Source organism: Primulina eburnea, unplaced genomic scaffold (genome assembly GCF_022965805.1).
Source record: "Primulina eburnea isolate SZY01 unplaced genomic scaffold, ASM2296580v1 ctg448_ERROPOS400000+, whole genome shotgun sequence".
Lineage (NCBI taxonomy): Eukaryota > Viridiplantae > Streptophyta > Magnoliopsida > Lamiales > Gesneriaceae > Primulina > Primulina eburnea.
Genome location: NW_027331260.1, coordinates 439,660 through 454,668, shown reverse-complemented (window position 1 = coordinate 454,668; position 15,009 = coordinate 439,660). Strand labels below are relative to the sequence as shown.

Sequence of the window (15,009 nt, the reverse complement as noted above, 5' to 3'; positions counted from 1 at the left end):
TAGCATCTCTGTCTCTGTACCTATATCCCATCGATATAAATCGATACTCTGTTGGGATATAAGCCTATGGTCGTTGATCAACTAATTGCATTCAATCTCTGACTATGTATCTATCAGTCCGATAAATCATTTGAACTCTCTTTTAGGCATTAAACCAAAAACTTTGCATACTCTTTTCTTTTGTATTACCTTTGACATAATTGAGACATAAAATGCCTCTAATATACAACAAAGTGCATTAATACATAGCATGAATGAAATGGAAGGGAATAACATGTTAAAACCATTGAAACACAATACATATATTATCATGTGAGCACAAGGAAATGAATTCCACTTACTACACTTCGATCACTTTATTCTATTATCTTGGTACACTTCCTACAACAATAAACCATATAATGAACCATCAACATCTCAATAATCACAAACCCATACCACAAAACCTATAAAGCCAACACACTCAATAATCCATAATTTCTCCCAACATCAAAAACCAAGAATAAAATATACCACAAGCTTACCTTAGCTCCTTGAACCCAAAACTATCTTGTTCATCCTTCGAATATCCAACAAGAAGCTATAATCAAAGGAAGGAAATGAAAGAAAATGGAACCCTAGCTTTCCCCTTGAGCTACAAACCGAGAACTAGGAGAAGAAATGAGGAAAATGAAGCCAACTCTTGCATTTAATCACTTAAAACCGTAAAACACGACTCTACTGTTCACTACTGCGGGTGTGCTACTGATCTTACCGCGGGTGCGCTGCGTGTACTGGACAACAACCGAAAATCTGAAAAAGTCGACCGCAGGTGCGCTACAAAACTGACCGCGGGTGCGGTCTGGTCTCTGCCCAAACACCGCGGGTGCGGTGGCTAACTGACCGCGGGTGCGGTCACCTCTGTAGCCAACAACAAACTTTTGCAACTAAAATCGAATCGCAACGCCGCTTCTCCTCATAATTCGGCAACACTCTCAACAAGAAAGTTGAACCTCTATAACTTATCTATCCACCCCAATTGGCCTCATACCAATTGGCTCAACATACGAATTACCATGAATTAAATCGCAACTCTTAACATCAAAACTATACTAAAACTTACCAAATAGTCAATAATCATACGAAATCTTAAACCGTACCGTTCACCAGGCTAGGCTATTACACATTTTGCTAGAGCATGTCCACAGAGAGGTTCCCAAGGATCCCAGGTAGCAGAATCAGCTGGATCAGTGGCTCAGACTAATAGACGATCATCAGCTGTTCATTCTTTCCAGCCAGCACCAGCCCAGTCACAGCCAAAGCCAGGTGGAAGCCAGAAAGTTAGCCATCCTCCTAGACAGCAGACCAGAGTATTTGCTTTGACTAAGGAACAGGCACAAGAAGCACCAGATGATGTTGATGCAAATAACTGCTCTCTTTGTGGTTACCCTGTTTACATATTGATTGATATGGGTGCATCTCATACATTTATTTCTGAACGATTTGCATTGATTCATTCATTGCCTGTTGAGTATTTATCTGATGTAGTGTTTGTCTCTTCTCTACTGGGGACAGGATTGATATCAGTGAATTCTGTGAAACATTATATGCTACAATATGACGGGCATGAAATTGAGTTAGATTGTATTGTACTTGGTTTGTCTGATTTTGTATTATCGGTATTGATATGCTGACCAAGTACAGAGCTACTGTAGACTGTTTCCATAAGATTGTACGATTCAGACCTGATATGGCTGATGAATGGAAATTTTACGGTAAGGTTTCCTTTGATATCTGCATTATCTATGTCTCTACTATTACAGAAAGGAGCAGAGGGATTCCTTGTCTATTCAGTAGATGTACTGAAGTCGAGTCCATCATTGGCAGACTTACCAGTGGTATGTGAGTTTCCTGACGTCTTCCCAGATGAGATTACGGGTTCGCCTCCGATTCGAGAGATAGACTTCAGCATTGAATTTGTACCAGGTACAGTTCCGATTTCTAGAGTCCGTACAGAATGGCACCGATTGAACTGAAAAAGCAGTTAGATGATTTACTGGCCAAGGATACATCAGACAGAGTGTTTCTCCTTGGGGTGCTCCAGTGTTGTTTGTGAGAAAAAAAGACGGTTCAATGAGACTCTGCATTGACTACCGATGACTGAACAAGGCTATGGTAAAGAATAAATATCCTTTGCCTCGTATAGATGATTTATTTGATCAGTTGCCGGGTTCTTCTGTGTATTCCAAGATCTATCTGAAATCCGTATATCATCAGCTGAGAGTCAGAGATTCTGATATCTCGAAGATAGCGTTTAGAACCAGGTATGGCCATTATGAGTTTATAGTCATGCCGTTGGGTTTAACAAATGCTCCAACTGTATTTATGGGTCTGATGAACCGTGTGTTTCAGAAGTATCTTGATGATTTCGTGATTATTTTTATCGATTATATTTTGATTTATTCGAAGAATATGATTGATCATGCTGAGCATTTGAGAACTGTATTGAGAACTCTGAGGGTTGAGAAATTATATGCCAAGCTTTCAAAATGTGAGTTTTGGCTGAGACAGGTTGCATTTCTGGGTCACATTATATCTGGTGATGGGATTTCTGTTGATCCTAGCAAAGTTGAGGTCGTGATCAGTTGGCCGAGACCGACATCTTACCCGAAATACGCAGTTTTATGGGTTTAGTAGGTTACTATCAACAATTCATTAAAGATTTCTCCAGTATTGCTAAGCCGATCACTCAGTTGACTCAGAAGAATGCACCGTTTTTTTTATCAGAAGAGTGTGAATCCAGCTTCTTAGAGTTGAAGAAGAGATTAACCAGTGCTCCGATATTGACTATCCCATTAGATACTGGTGATTTTGTTGTTTATTGTGATGCTTCTCACAGAGGATTAGGTTGTGTTTTGATGCAGCGGGGACATGTGATTGCCTATGCCTCGATACAGTTGAAGCCACATGAGACTCGCTACACAATTCATGATCTTGAATTGGCGGCCATTGTTTTTGCACTGCAGATATGGCGACATTACCTATACGGTGAGAAGTTTGAGATATATTCTGATCATAAAAGCTTGAAGTATCTGTTTTCACAGTCAGAGCTGAATATGAGACAACGAATATGTCTTGATTTGCTTAAAGATTTTTATTGTGAAATCAAGTACTATCCGGGAAAATCAAATGCATCAGCTGATGCACTGAGTCGAAAGGTATGTTCTTTATCCTTATCGACGATTGGTGTTTCAAATTTGATTGAAGATTGCTGTCTTTTGGGATTGGTATTTTAGACAGATTGTAAAACGTTGCAACTTTATACCGTACAAGTTGAACCAGAGGTGATTTTGAAAATTAAAGCGGCTCAGAAAGTTGATCAGAATGTTCAAGACTCGATTTCGATGGTCAGAGCAGGGCATCGATCAGAATATCAGGTACATTATAGTGTAGTGTATGTAAATAATCGTCTTGTTTTGCCAGATGTTTCAGATTTGAAACGACAAATATTGTCAAAAGCACATAGCAGTCGATTTAGTATTCATCCTGGTGGCATAAAATTGTACAACTGAAACGTCTCGCTCTTTTTATTGCTTTAAAAGTACTAAAAAAGAATTTTTTCAAAAAAAAAATCCTCTAAACTTCGGATTTCCCTAAAATAGCCCCTTTTAAAATAAAACATCAGCCAACGAGCATTTAAAAATCAAGTTAAATAGTCACAAAATAAAATCGTCTACTGTTTTACCAAACCTAAAGAAAGCAATAATTGAAAAGAATAGCCCATACGAAACCTCTCAAAAATATCTCAAAACATAAATAAATAATCTTAAAATTCTTTAACGTAAATCATGAATCATAAATCATAATGCGGAAAAAGTAGAAGCGTTGGTCCTCGGGTTGTTTGCGCCATCAGTCCAGTCAAATCATCCGTCAAGACCTCCCTCAACCTCACCTGCATCCATCACATCTAGTGAGTCTAAAGACTCAACATACCATAATCTTTATAACAAATAATACATAATAGAGTCAACATAACAGTAAAAAATACTTGTACTTAAAATATCGTTTTCATGAAGATGCATAAACTTCAAACATAACCATTTTCATAAATATTCTCATGATGCTTAAACTTAAGCAAAAACATTTTCATGACTTGCATTTCATAAACCTTGACCTTTTTTTTTCCTTTTTCCTCAACATGACATGACATAAAACATTTTTTTTGATCATAAACATTTTTCTTTTTTCCTTTGATGAATTCAGATCGTTAATTGTGACTTTTCTCTAACCTCAAAAGTCGATGGATCCATCTACATGTAACCACAGTACTGGGCGGCGGGGGACACCAGCAACACTGTCACCGGTCAACTGGGCCCTGGCCTATTATTATCGAATAGAGATACGATCGTCGAGGCTCTATCTGGGGCCTTCTCCCATAAATGGGCTCCCTCTGGGGCCTTCTTCCCTCACGATATTCTCATTCTTACCTCAAACCTCCTATCCTCATAACCTCATATTCGCAATAATAGAAACACGATCGTCGGGCTCCCACTGGGACCATCACCCTCACGACATCGCCATCATTAACAAATTATTCACAATCACTTCTCTTCCTTCAACATTTTTCATTCCCATCACTTTAGAAAAATCATGAATAATATTTGCATTTTTCATTTTGAAACCAAGCATGCAACATGTATTTTAAATGTCTTCCTTGAATCATAAAAATCAAATAGACATTTAAAAACATAATTTAATCATGAACATTTTATAAACAATTAAAAATAATCATAATATCATAAAACCAGCATTTAGGGCACTGCCATGACCATTACTAATTTCTCGTGTAAAATGACTGTTTTACCCCTGGACGTAAAATCTCCCGTTTTGACTTTTTTTCTTGATTTCTTGACTATAACATGTCCCAAATAATTATTTAAGCTTACATTAATTTTTCCATAATTTTATTTAGTTTGAATATTAGACATTTACATTTATCTTTAATTAATTGTTTTGACGGTGTTTTAATCTCGAAAAATCCCAAACTTCAATATAAAATTCCTAAATTCATAATTTAGTCTTTTTATACTATTTTAACCCTTACGGACCATGACTCGATACCCGTGAGCCGTTTTCCAATTTTTCTTTATTTTGAAGAGCTTATTATGACACCTAAACTTCGACCCCAAGCCAACTTCCGATTTTCACGAGTTACCCCCGAACCATGTTGGTCCAAAACTTGACCAACATCTTAAATTAACCTACTGGACGCTAACCTCATCAAGAAAACCATCCTAGACTCAAAAACGAGCCCCCTACCCCCTTACCAAAAGCTGGCCAAGACACCTTGTTGGACAAGGAATCTTGATCAAGCTTCCTTGCCCCTACCCATGAACCCAGCCACCGAACCAACCTGTTTTACACCACCTACGGACTCGACTTGACCCGGCCCAGGCCCCCTGAACCGAGCCCCCAAGCTTGTACGAAGTACAGAACCCTGCACGCGTTCCCTTGCTTCTCGGGTGGGAGTCCTAGCTTGCTAGGACTCCTTCCCTGCCTTAGAGCACGAGTCCTAGCGTGGCTAGGACTCCGTCCCTGACTCACTCATGTCCTTGGATAGCCCCTAGAACGAGCCAACCAAGCCCTAGCCCCTGCACTACAAAAACCGAACCCCATGCTCTTGACAGCAGCTTCTCGGGTTCAGCTTGTTCTCGTTCCTTCTATTATTTATTTCTGTCGAGTAATGCGTGGTGTTTGGGACTTCAATTCATACCAAAGTTATGCTTAAGCATGCTTAGACATCATGGCAGCCCCTTAGTATAACAAAAAAACGTGTAACATGGCATGCAATAAGAGATACATAAATCATGAAAAAGGGAAACAAAGGCAGCAACTTTGGTTTTCATGCTTCATACAAAAACTTTAAAAAAACATATTATGACATGATGGATGAGAAAAAGAAGATTAAGGCGTGCCTTTGCGTTATATACGCTCGAATATACGTTGACGACGAAGAACGGGAGACGACTTTGGCTTGTTCTTGCTAACTACCTTCGAAAACCCTTCCCAAAATCCTTCAAAGTGATGTGTATGTGTGCTGCCGTGTGTGGTGGGGGTTGGGGAGAGTTTTTCGATTTAAAAAAGTAGTGGCCGATTATTTTTGTTGCTAGAATAGGGTTTAATATATTATATACTACATAATTCAACTAATTAAGGCTTAGGCCTATTAAGCCTTCTAATTAAGCCCATTAGTTTAATTAGGATTTAAATAAAATATACAAAGTTTTTTTGTTTAATTGAACATGTGAATTTATTAGTCGGGTTGCCCAAAAAGCTCGCATTTTAGTTGAAAAACCAACACCGATAAATTTTACGCCCCGGCGTATAAAATCACCTCAAAACCCTTAAATTTCAAAAATACTAGAAGCGACCACCATATTTTAAATAATTTTAAATAATCATTTAATAAAAACATTTTACATTTTTCAGCCCTCGGTCACCGTTCCTCGATTGTCGCTTGACTATTCCTTAAAAATACCATTTTATGCATGATGACAATAAAAATCTCATTTAACATATAAACAAGTATGTCACATAATTAATTAGCAATTAAAAGTAATTAATTACTCATTTTTCATATTTCCTAGATTTGCATGCAGTTTGATTACGTCGTCTTAATTTTGGGCCTTACTATTCCTCCTCCCCTTAAATAAAATTTGTCCTCGAAATTAGAACTTACCGAATAGATCAGGATAGCGACTCTTTAAGTCTTTCTCGGTTTCCCAAGTAGCTTCCTCTTCCGAGTGATTCAGCCACTTGACCTTGACCATTGGAATGACTTTGTTCCGCAATCGTCTTTCTTGCCTTGCTAAGATTTGGACAGGCCTCTCTTCATATGTCATATTTGGAGTTAGTTGAAGAGGCTCATAATTAAGCACTTGTGACGGATTCGACATGTACTTCCATAGCATTGAAATGTGGAACACATTGTGAACTCCTGCAAGCACTGGTGGCAATGCCGCTCTATAAGCTAGTGTCCCAATCTTCTCCAAAATCTCGAACGGACCTATAAATCTTGGACTAAGCTTGCCCTTCTTGCCAAAGCGCATAACACCCTTCATGGTGCCATTTTCACAAATACATGATCGCTCACTGCAAACTCTAAGTCCCTTCGCCTTTTGTTCGCATAAACCTTTTGTCGGCTTTGTGCAGTCTTCATTCTGTCACGAATTTTGACTACAAGCTCTGGTGTCTCTTCAATCACATCTGGACCAATATCTCTTCTTTCCCCAACCTCGTCCCAATGAATAGGAGATCTACACTTCCTTCCATAGAGTGCCTCAAAAGGAGCCATCCCGATTGATGATTGATAGCTGTTATTGTAAGTGAACTCTACTAGAGGTAATTTTGGTTCCCAACTGCCATGGAAATCAATAACGCATGCTCACAGTAGATCTTCCAAAATCTGTATAACTCTTTCTGACTGACCATCGGTTTGAGGATGGAATGTTGTACTGAACAATAATTTGGTCCCCATCGCTGCATGCAGACTCTTCCAAAAAGAAGATGTGAATCTCGGATCTCTGTCGGAAATAATAGACACTGGAATCCCATGCAGACGAACTATCTCCCGAATATATAACTCTGCACACTGAATCATGGTGAATGTCGTCTTAATAGGTAGAAAATGCGCTGATTTCGTAAGACGATCAACTATCACCCAAATGGCATTTGACCCTTTGACGGTTTTTGGAAATCCCACTACAAAGTCCATAGTGATGTTCTCCCATTTCCACTCGGGAATAAGGAGTGGCTTCAATTTTCCCGTTGGTCTCTGATGCTCTGCTTTGAGTTGCTGACAAGTCAAACACTCGGATACATATCTCAGAATGTCCCTCTTCATGCCTGGCCACCAATATAACAACTGCAAATCTTTATATATTTTTGTACTACCCGGATGAATGGAGTATGGTGAGTCATGAGCTTCCTTCGTAATAGGTTCTCTCAAAGAACCGTTACTAGGAACCCATAGACGGTCTTGATAACGGACTAAACCATCCACTACTGAATATAAACTCCGACCCTTGGCCTCATCTCTTGCTCTCCACTTTTGCAACTGCTCATCAGTAGACTGTTCATCACGAATTCTGTCTCTCAAAGTCGACTGTACTGATAATGTGGCAAGATTAGGGGCCTCGCCCCTAGCATACACTGTAAGCTCAAGCCATTGTATCTCGGACTGCAACGGTCTTTGGAGTGATAAATGCTGCTTTTCTACTCAACGCATCTGCCACTACATTAGCTTTCCCCGGATGGTAGCTAATGTCACAATCATAGTCCTTTACCAATTCAAGACATCTGCGCTGTCTCATATTCAACTCCTTTTCGGTGAAGAAGTATTTCAAACTTTTATGATCGGTGAATATTTTGCACTTCTCCCCATAAAGGTAGTGTCTCCAAATTTTTAGTGCAAAAACTACTGCTGCAAGATCAAGGTCATGAGTAGGGTAGTTCTTTTCATGAATTTTCAACTGTCTTGACGCATAGGCGATAACTCGGTCTTTTTTCATCACAACTGCGCCCAAACCAAGTTTAGAAGCGTCGGTATAAAGAACATACTCCCCTTGTCCCGATGGCATAGATAACACTGGTGCGGATATCAAGGCTTGCTTAAACTTGTCAAAACTGTCTTGACACTCGGGTCCCCAAATAAACTTTGCATTTTTCTTTGTCAAGGCGGTCATAGGTACTACTATAGATGAGAACCCCTGAATAAACTTGTGGTAATAGCCAGCTAGTCCCAAGAAACTGCGAATCTCGGTGACACTTTTCGGTACTGGCCACTCTTTCACTGCTTCCACTTTACTTGGATCAACTTCCACTCCACTACTGGAAATGGCCAAAACTCGCACTTACTGAATTTTGCATAAAGTTTTCTGTCTTGCAGTACTTGCAGTGCGGTCCTCAAATGACGGCTATGCTCCTCTATGCTCTTGGAATATATCAAAATGTCATCAATGAAGACAATAATAAACTGATCCAGATACGGCTGAAATACGTGATTCATGAGATCCATGAAGATCGCTGGCGCATTGGTCAACCCAAATGGCATGACCATGAACTCATAGTGCCCATATCTTGTGCGAAACGCTATCTTGTGAACATCAGACTCCTTCACTTTCAATTGATGGTATCCAGATCGCAGATCAATCTTAGAAAATATCGATGCTCCTTGTAACTGATCAAATAAATCTTTGATTCTAGGCAGTGGATACTTATTTTTTATGGTAACCCAATTAAGCTCACGATAATCGATAAAAAGACGCATGCTACCATCTTTCTTTTTCACAAACAAAACCGGAGCGCCCCATGGAGAGTAACTAGGGCGAATGAAACCCTTGTTTATCAATTCTTGAATTTGATCTTTCAATTCTTTCATTTCGACAGGTGCTAGACGATATGGTGCTTTTGATATAGGAACAGTGCCCGACATAAGATCAATAGAGAATTCCACTTTACGATCGGGCGGAATGCCAGAAACGTCCTCGGGAAAGACGCTAGGAAAATATCTCACAACGTCAACATCTTCTAACTTCTGACTGGTAGATGCATGTGTAGTAGTGACACATGCTAGATAAGCTTAGCATCCACGCTTAATAAGCTTCCTCCGCATAGACAAGAGATGATGTGCGGCATTTGCTTGTTTCAAGCCGCCTCAAAGACAAAAGATTTACCACTAGGTGGCCTAATAGATACTGATCGTTGACGAAAATCAATCGATGCTCCATTTGCTGATAGCCAATCCATCCCGAGTATAATATCGAATTCGGGCATAGGAAGCACAATAAGATCTGCCCGCACAACATCTTTGAATAAACGAAGCTCCAGATTCTTGACAATTTTGGATGTGAGCATTTGAACTCCAGAAGGGATAGTAACTTTGAAACCCAAACCCATATCTTGAGGAGTAATTTTCAGTCTTTTGATGAAGGTTTCAGATATGAATGAATGTGTAGCTCCTGAATCTAGCAAGGCATAGGTAGCTACACCTAGAATGATGATCCTCTCTGCGGTGAAGATGTCATTTAAATATTTTCGCGTTGAATCTCAAGGATTTACTATCATCCTAAGGTTATAAGAAGATTGCACGTTAAACTTAAACATTCCTGGAAACAAATTGCACTTTAGTCCCTCAATTTTTGAAATTTACATTATTGACCCCAAATTTTCGAATAATTGCAATTAAGTCCTTATACTATTTCAAATTATCTTTTAGCCCTTTATGTTTCGAGAATTGCACTTTTGATCAATAAGAATTCAGAAATTTCACTTAGGTCCCTTATATTTTGAAATATTGGAATTTGGTCCCTTATTTTATCGAATTCGCATGATAACCCCTCCAAAAATTCGAAATTTCTTCCTAAACCCCTTAATTATGATTTCCTTTAATTTTTGGCCCTAAACTTTTTATTTGGAAGCATTACATCCTTCACATAAAATAAGGCACAAAATTCAAATCATTTTCCATGGTTTCTAAAATCATAGCTTAAGTTCAACTAAGTAGAACATGCAACCTAATTTTTCACTAGGTTGAATCTTGATTCCCAATAATAAGCAATATAAAAATGTTAAATGACTAGGTTACCCGTGATGAGTGTAGTGTCTGCCTCTTCCTCCGCTTCCTCGGCATTCATAACATAAGCTCGTGCCGTAGTAGCTGCTTTCCTCTTTGGGCAGTCGTTGGCTTTGTGTCCATCCTCCTTGCAGTAGAAATATTTAAATGATCCCCATTCACACTTGCCAAGATGTGGGCGGTTGCATTGTTTGCATAGTTTCCTCTCAGCAGGCTTTGGTACTCTAGGATTTTGTGGCTTTGGTGGCGCTGGCTTCTTGACTTGACCTTGAGGCTTTTGAGGCCCTTGAGGTCTAGGAGGACCAGTATTTGTCTTCTTGTTGGGTTGATTGTTATTCTGATAGTACTGCCTCTTGCGCTGAATCTCAAAGAATGTCCTTCAAGGACTGCTCAGTCTGATATGCATAAGTAACTGCATAGCATAATTCTCCGGACGCATCAACATAACTTTATCCCGAATGGTAGGTCGTGGGCCATCCATGAAATGCCTAAGTTTTTCTTCCGCGTCCCCGGCAATAAGGGGTACAAAGTGGCAACCCCTATCAAACTTCTTCACAAAATCAGCAACAGGTATGTCTCCCTGACGGAGAGTCATAAATTCTCTCTTTATTCGGCCTCTGACATCAGTAGTAAAGTATTTCTCATAGAATTTTGCCTTGAACTGTGCCCAAGTGAGTGTAGCAAGTTCAACACCATGCTCAGCTCCTTCCCACCATAAAGAAGCATCGTCCCTAAGCAGATAAGTAGTACACCTAACACGGTCGGCATCTCCCATGTCCAGATAGCGAAAATGTACCTCGAGTGAACGGATCCAACTCTCAGCAGCAAATGGATCGGTGGTGCCAGAAAATTCCTTTGGCCCTAGCCTCCGGAACTGCTCATAGATATCCTGCTGTGGCCTAGGTGGCTTCTGTAGCTGCTGCTGCATCTGCTGTAACTGTAGCTATAACTGCTGCTGTTGTAAATGCTGCTGCTGTAATTGTTGCTCGAAGAGACGAGCCATACCCTCTAATGCATGAGTAGCAGGATCCCCTGGAGGAGGAGGTGGTGGTGGTGGTGCATTTCTTTGACTATTCCCTCGACGATTAACACTATTCTCTTCTTGATTCTCGATAACGGGTGCACGTCTAGGAGGCATTTTATCTGAATTTTTTCCAAATTCTAACGTAACCAACATGCAGTTAAATCTAAGTTCTCTAATCATGTGACATGTCCTAATTCATTTTAGCAAGTTAAGCATGCAAAGCATAAATACTCAAAAAGCTAATAAACACATATCATAAACATAATATTCTTATCGTCATGCAGGTAACTACATATTAAATCACATAAAGCATGTAAAATTTACAACTTTGAGGCTTGACGACTGATCTTCCCGGCGTTGATGGTGGCACAACCATATACAGGACCTTTGCTCTGATACCAACTGAAACGTCTCGGCCTTTTTATTGCTTTAAAAGTACTAAAAATATATTTTTTAAAAAAATTTTCTAAACTTCGGCTTTCCCTAAAATATTTTTTATAAAATATTTTGCCCCTTTTAAAATAAAACATCAGCCAACTAGCATTTAAAAATCAAGTGAAATAGTCACAAAATAAAATCGTCTACTGTTTTACCAAACCTAAAGAAAGCAATAATTTGAAAAGAATAGCACATACTAAACCTCTCAAAAATCTCTCAAAAACATAAATAAATAATCTTAAATATCTCTAACATAAATCATGAGTTATAATCGTAAATGCGGAAAGATAGAAGCGCTGGTCCTCGGGTTGTGTGTGCCATCAGTCCAGTCAAATCATCCGTCAAGACCTCCCTCAACCTCACATGCATCCATCACATCTAGTGAGTCTAAAGACTCAACACACCATAATCTTTATAACAAATAATACGTAATACAGTCAACATAACAGTGAAAAATACTTGTACTTAAAATATCGTTTTCATGAAGATGCATAAATTTCAAACATAATCATTTTCATAAATATTCTCATGATGCTTAAACTTAAGAATAAACATTTTCATGACTTGCATTTCATAAACCTTAACCTTTTTTTTTCCTTTTTTCCTCAACATGACATGATATAAACATTTTTCATGATCATAAACAGTTTTCCTTTTTCCTTTGTTGAATTCAGATCGTTAATTGTGACTTTCCTCAAACCTCAAAAGTCGATGGATCCATCTACATGTAACCACAATACTGGGTGGCGGGGAACACCAGCAACACTCTCATCGGTCAACTGGGCCCTGGCCTATCATGATCGAATAAAAATAAGATCGTCGGGGCTCCCTCTTGGGCCTTCTCCCATAAATGGGCTCCCTCTGGGGCCTTCTCCCCTCACGATATTCTCATTCTTACCTCAAACCTCCTATCCTCATAACCTCATATTCGCAATAATGGAAACTCGATCGTCGGGCTCCCACTGGGACCATCACCCTCACGACATCGCCATCATTAACAAATTATTCACAATCACTTCTCTTCCTTCAACATTTTTCATTCCCATCAGTTTAGAAAAATCATGAATAATATTTGCATTTTTCATTTTGAAACCAAGCATGCAACATATATTTTAAATGTCTTCCTTGAATCATAAAAATCAAATAGACATTTAAAAATCATAATTTAATCATGAACATTTTATAAACAATTAAAATAATCATAATACCATAAAAACAGCATTTAGGGCACTGCCATGACCTTTACTAATTTCTAGTGTAAAATGACTCTTTTACCCCTTGACGTAAAATCTCCCGTTTTGACTTTTTTTCTAGATTTATTGACTATAACATGTCCCAAATAATTATTTAAGCTTACATTAATTTTTCCATAATTTTATTTAGTTTAAATATTAGACATTTACATTTATATTTAATTAATTGTTTTGACGGTGTTTTAATCCCGAAAAATTTCAAACTTCAATATAAAATTCCTAAATTCATAATTTAGTCTTTTTATACTATTTTAACCCTTATGGACCATGACTCGACACCCGTTAGCCGTTTTCCAATTTTTCTTTATTTTGAAGAGCTTATTATGACACCTAAACTTCGACCCCAAGCCAACTTCCGATTTTCACGAGTTACCCCCGAACCATGTTGGTCCAAAACTTGACCAACATCTTAAATTAACCTACTGGACTCTAACCTCATCAAGAAAACCATCCTAGACTCAAAAACGAGCCCCCTACCCCCTTACCAAAAGCTGGCCAAGACACCTTGTTGGACAAGGACTCTTGATCAAGCTTCCTTGCCCCTACCCATGAACCCAGCCACCGAACCAACCTGTTTTGCACCACCTACGGACTCGAATTGACCCGGCCCAGGACCCCTGAACCGAGCCCCCAAGCTTGTGCGAAGTACAGAACCCTGCACGCGTTCCCTTGCTTCTCGGGTGCGAGTCCTAGCTTGCTAAGAATCTTTCCCTGCCTTAGAGCACGAGTCCTAGCGTGGCTAGGACTCCGTCCCTGACTCACTCATGTCCTTGGATAGCCCCTGGAACGAGCCAACCAAGCCCTAGCCCCTGCACAACAAAAACCGAACCCCATGCTCTTGACAGCAGCTTCTAGGGTTCAGCTTTTTCTCGTTCCTTCTATTATTTATTTCTGTCGAGTAATGCGTGGTGTTAGGGACTTCAATTCATACCAAAGTTATGCTTAAGCATGCTTAGACATCATGGCAGCCCCTTAGTATAACAAAAAAACGTGTAACATGGCATGCAATAAGAGATACATAAATCATGAAAAAGGGAAACAAAGGCAGCAACTTTGGTTTTCATGCTTCATACAAAAACTTTAAAAAAACATATTATGACATGATGGATGAGAAAAGGAAGATTAAGGCGTGCCTTTGCGTTATATACGCTCGTATATACGTTGACGACGAAGAACGGGAGACGACTTTGGCTTGTTCTTGCTAACTACCTTCGAAAACCCTTCCCAAAATCCTTCAAAGTGATGTGTATGTCTGTTGCCGTGTGTGGTGGGGGTTGGGGAGAGTTTTTTGATTTAAAAAAATAGTGGCCGATTATTTTTGTTGCTAGAATAGGGTTTAATATATTATATACTACATAATTCAACTAATTAAGGCTTAGGCCTATTAAGCCTTCTAATTAAGCCCATTAGTTTAATTAGGATTTAAATAAAATATACAAAGTTTTTTTGTTTAATTAAACATGTGAATTTATTAGTCGGGTTGCCCAAAAATCTCGCATTTTAGTTGAAAACCAACACCGATAAAGTTTACGCCCCGGCGTATAAAATCACCTCAAAACCCTTAAATTTCAAAAATACTAGAAGCGACCACCATATTTTAAATAATTAAAAATAATTATTTAATAAAAACATGTTACATTTTTCAGCCCTCGGTCACCGTTCCTCGATCGTCGTTTGACTAT

The 15,009-nt window shown here is 39.0% G+C and overlaps 1 pseudogene; it reads right to left on the bottom strand.

Annotated features, from left to right (window-relative positions):
• Positions 1-356: 356 nt before the first annotated feature.
• On the bottom strand, positions 357-11,540 carry LOC140821183 (uncharacterized; annotated as a pseudogene).
• Between the last annotated feature and the right edge of the window lie 3,469 nt (positions 11,541-15,009).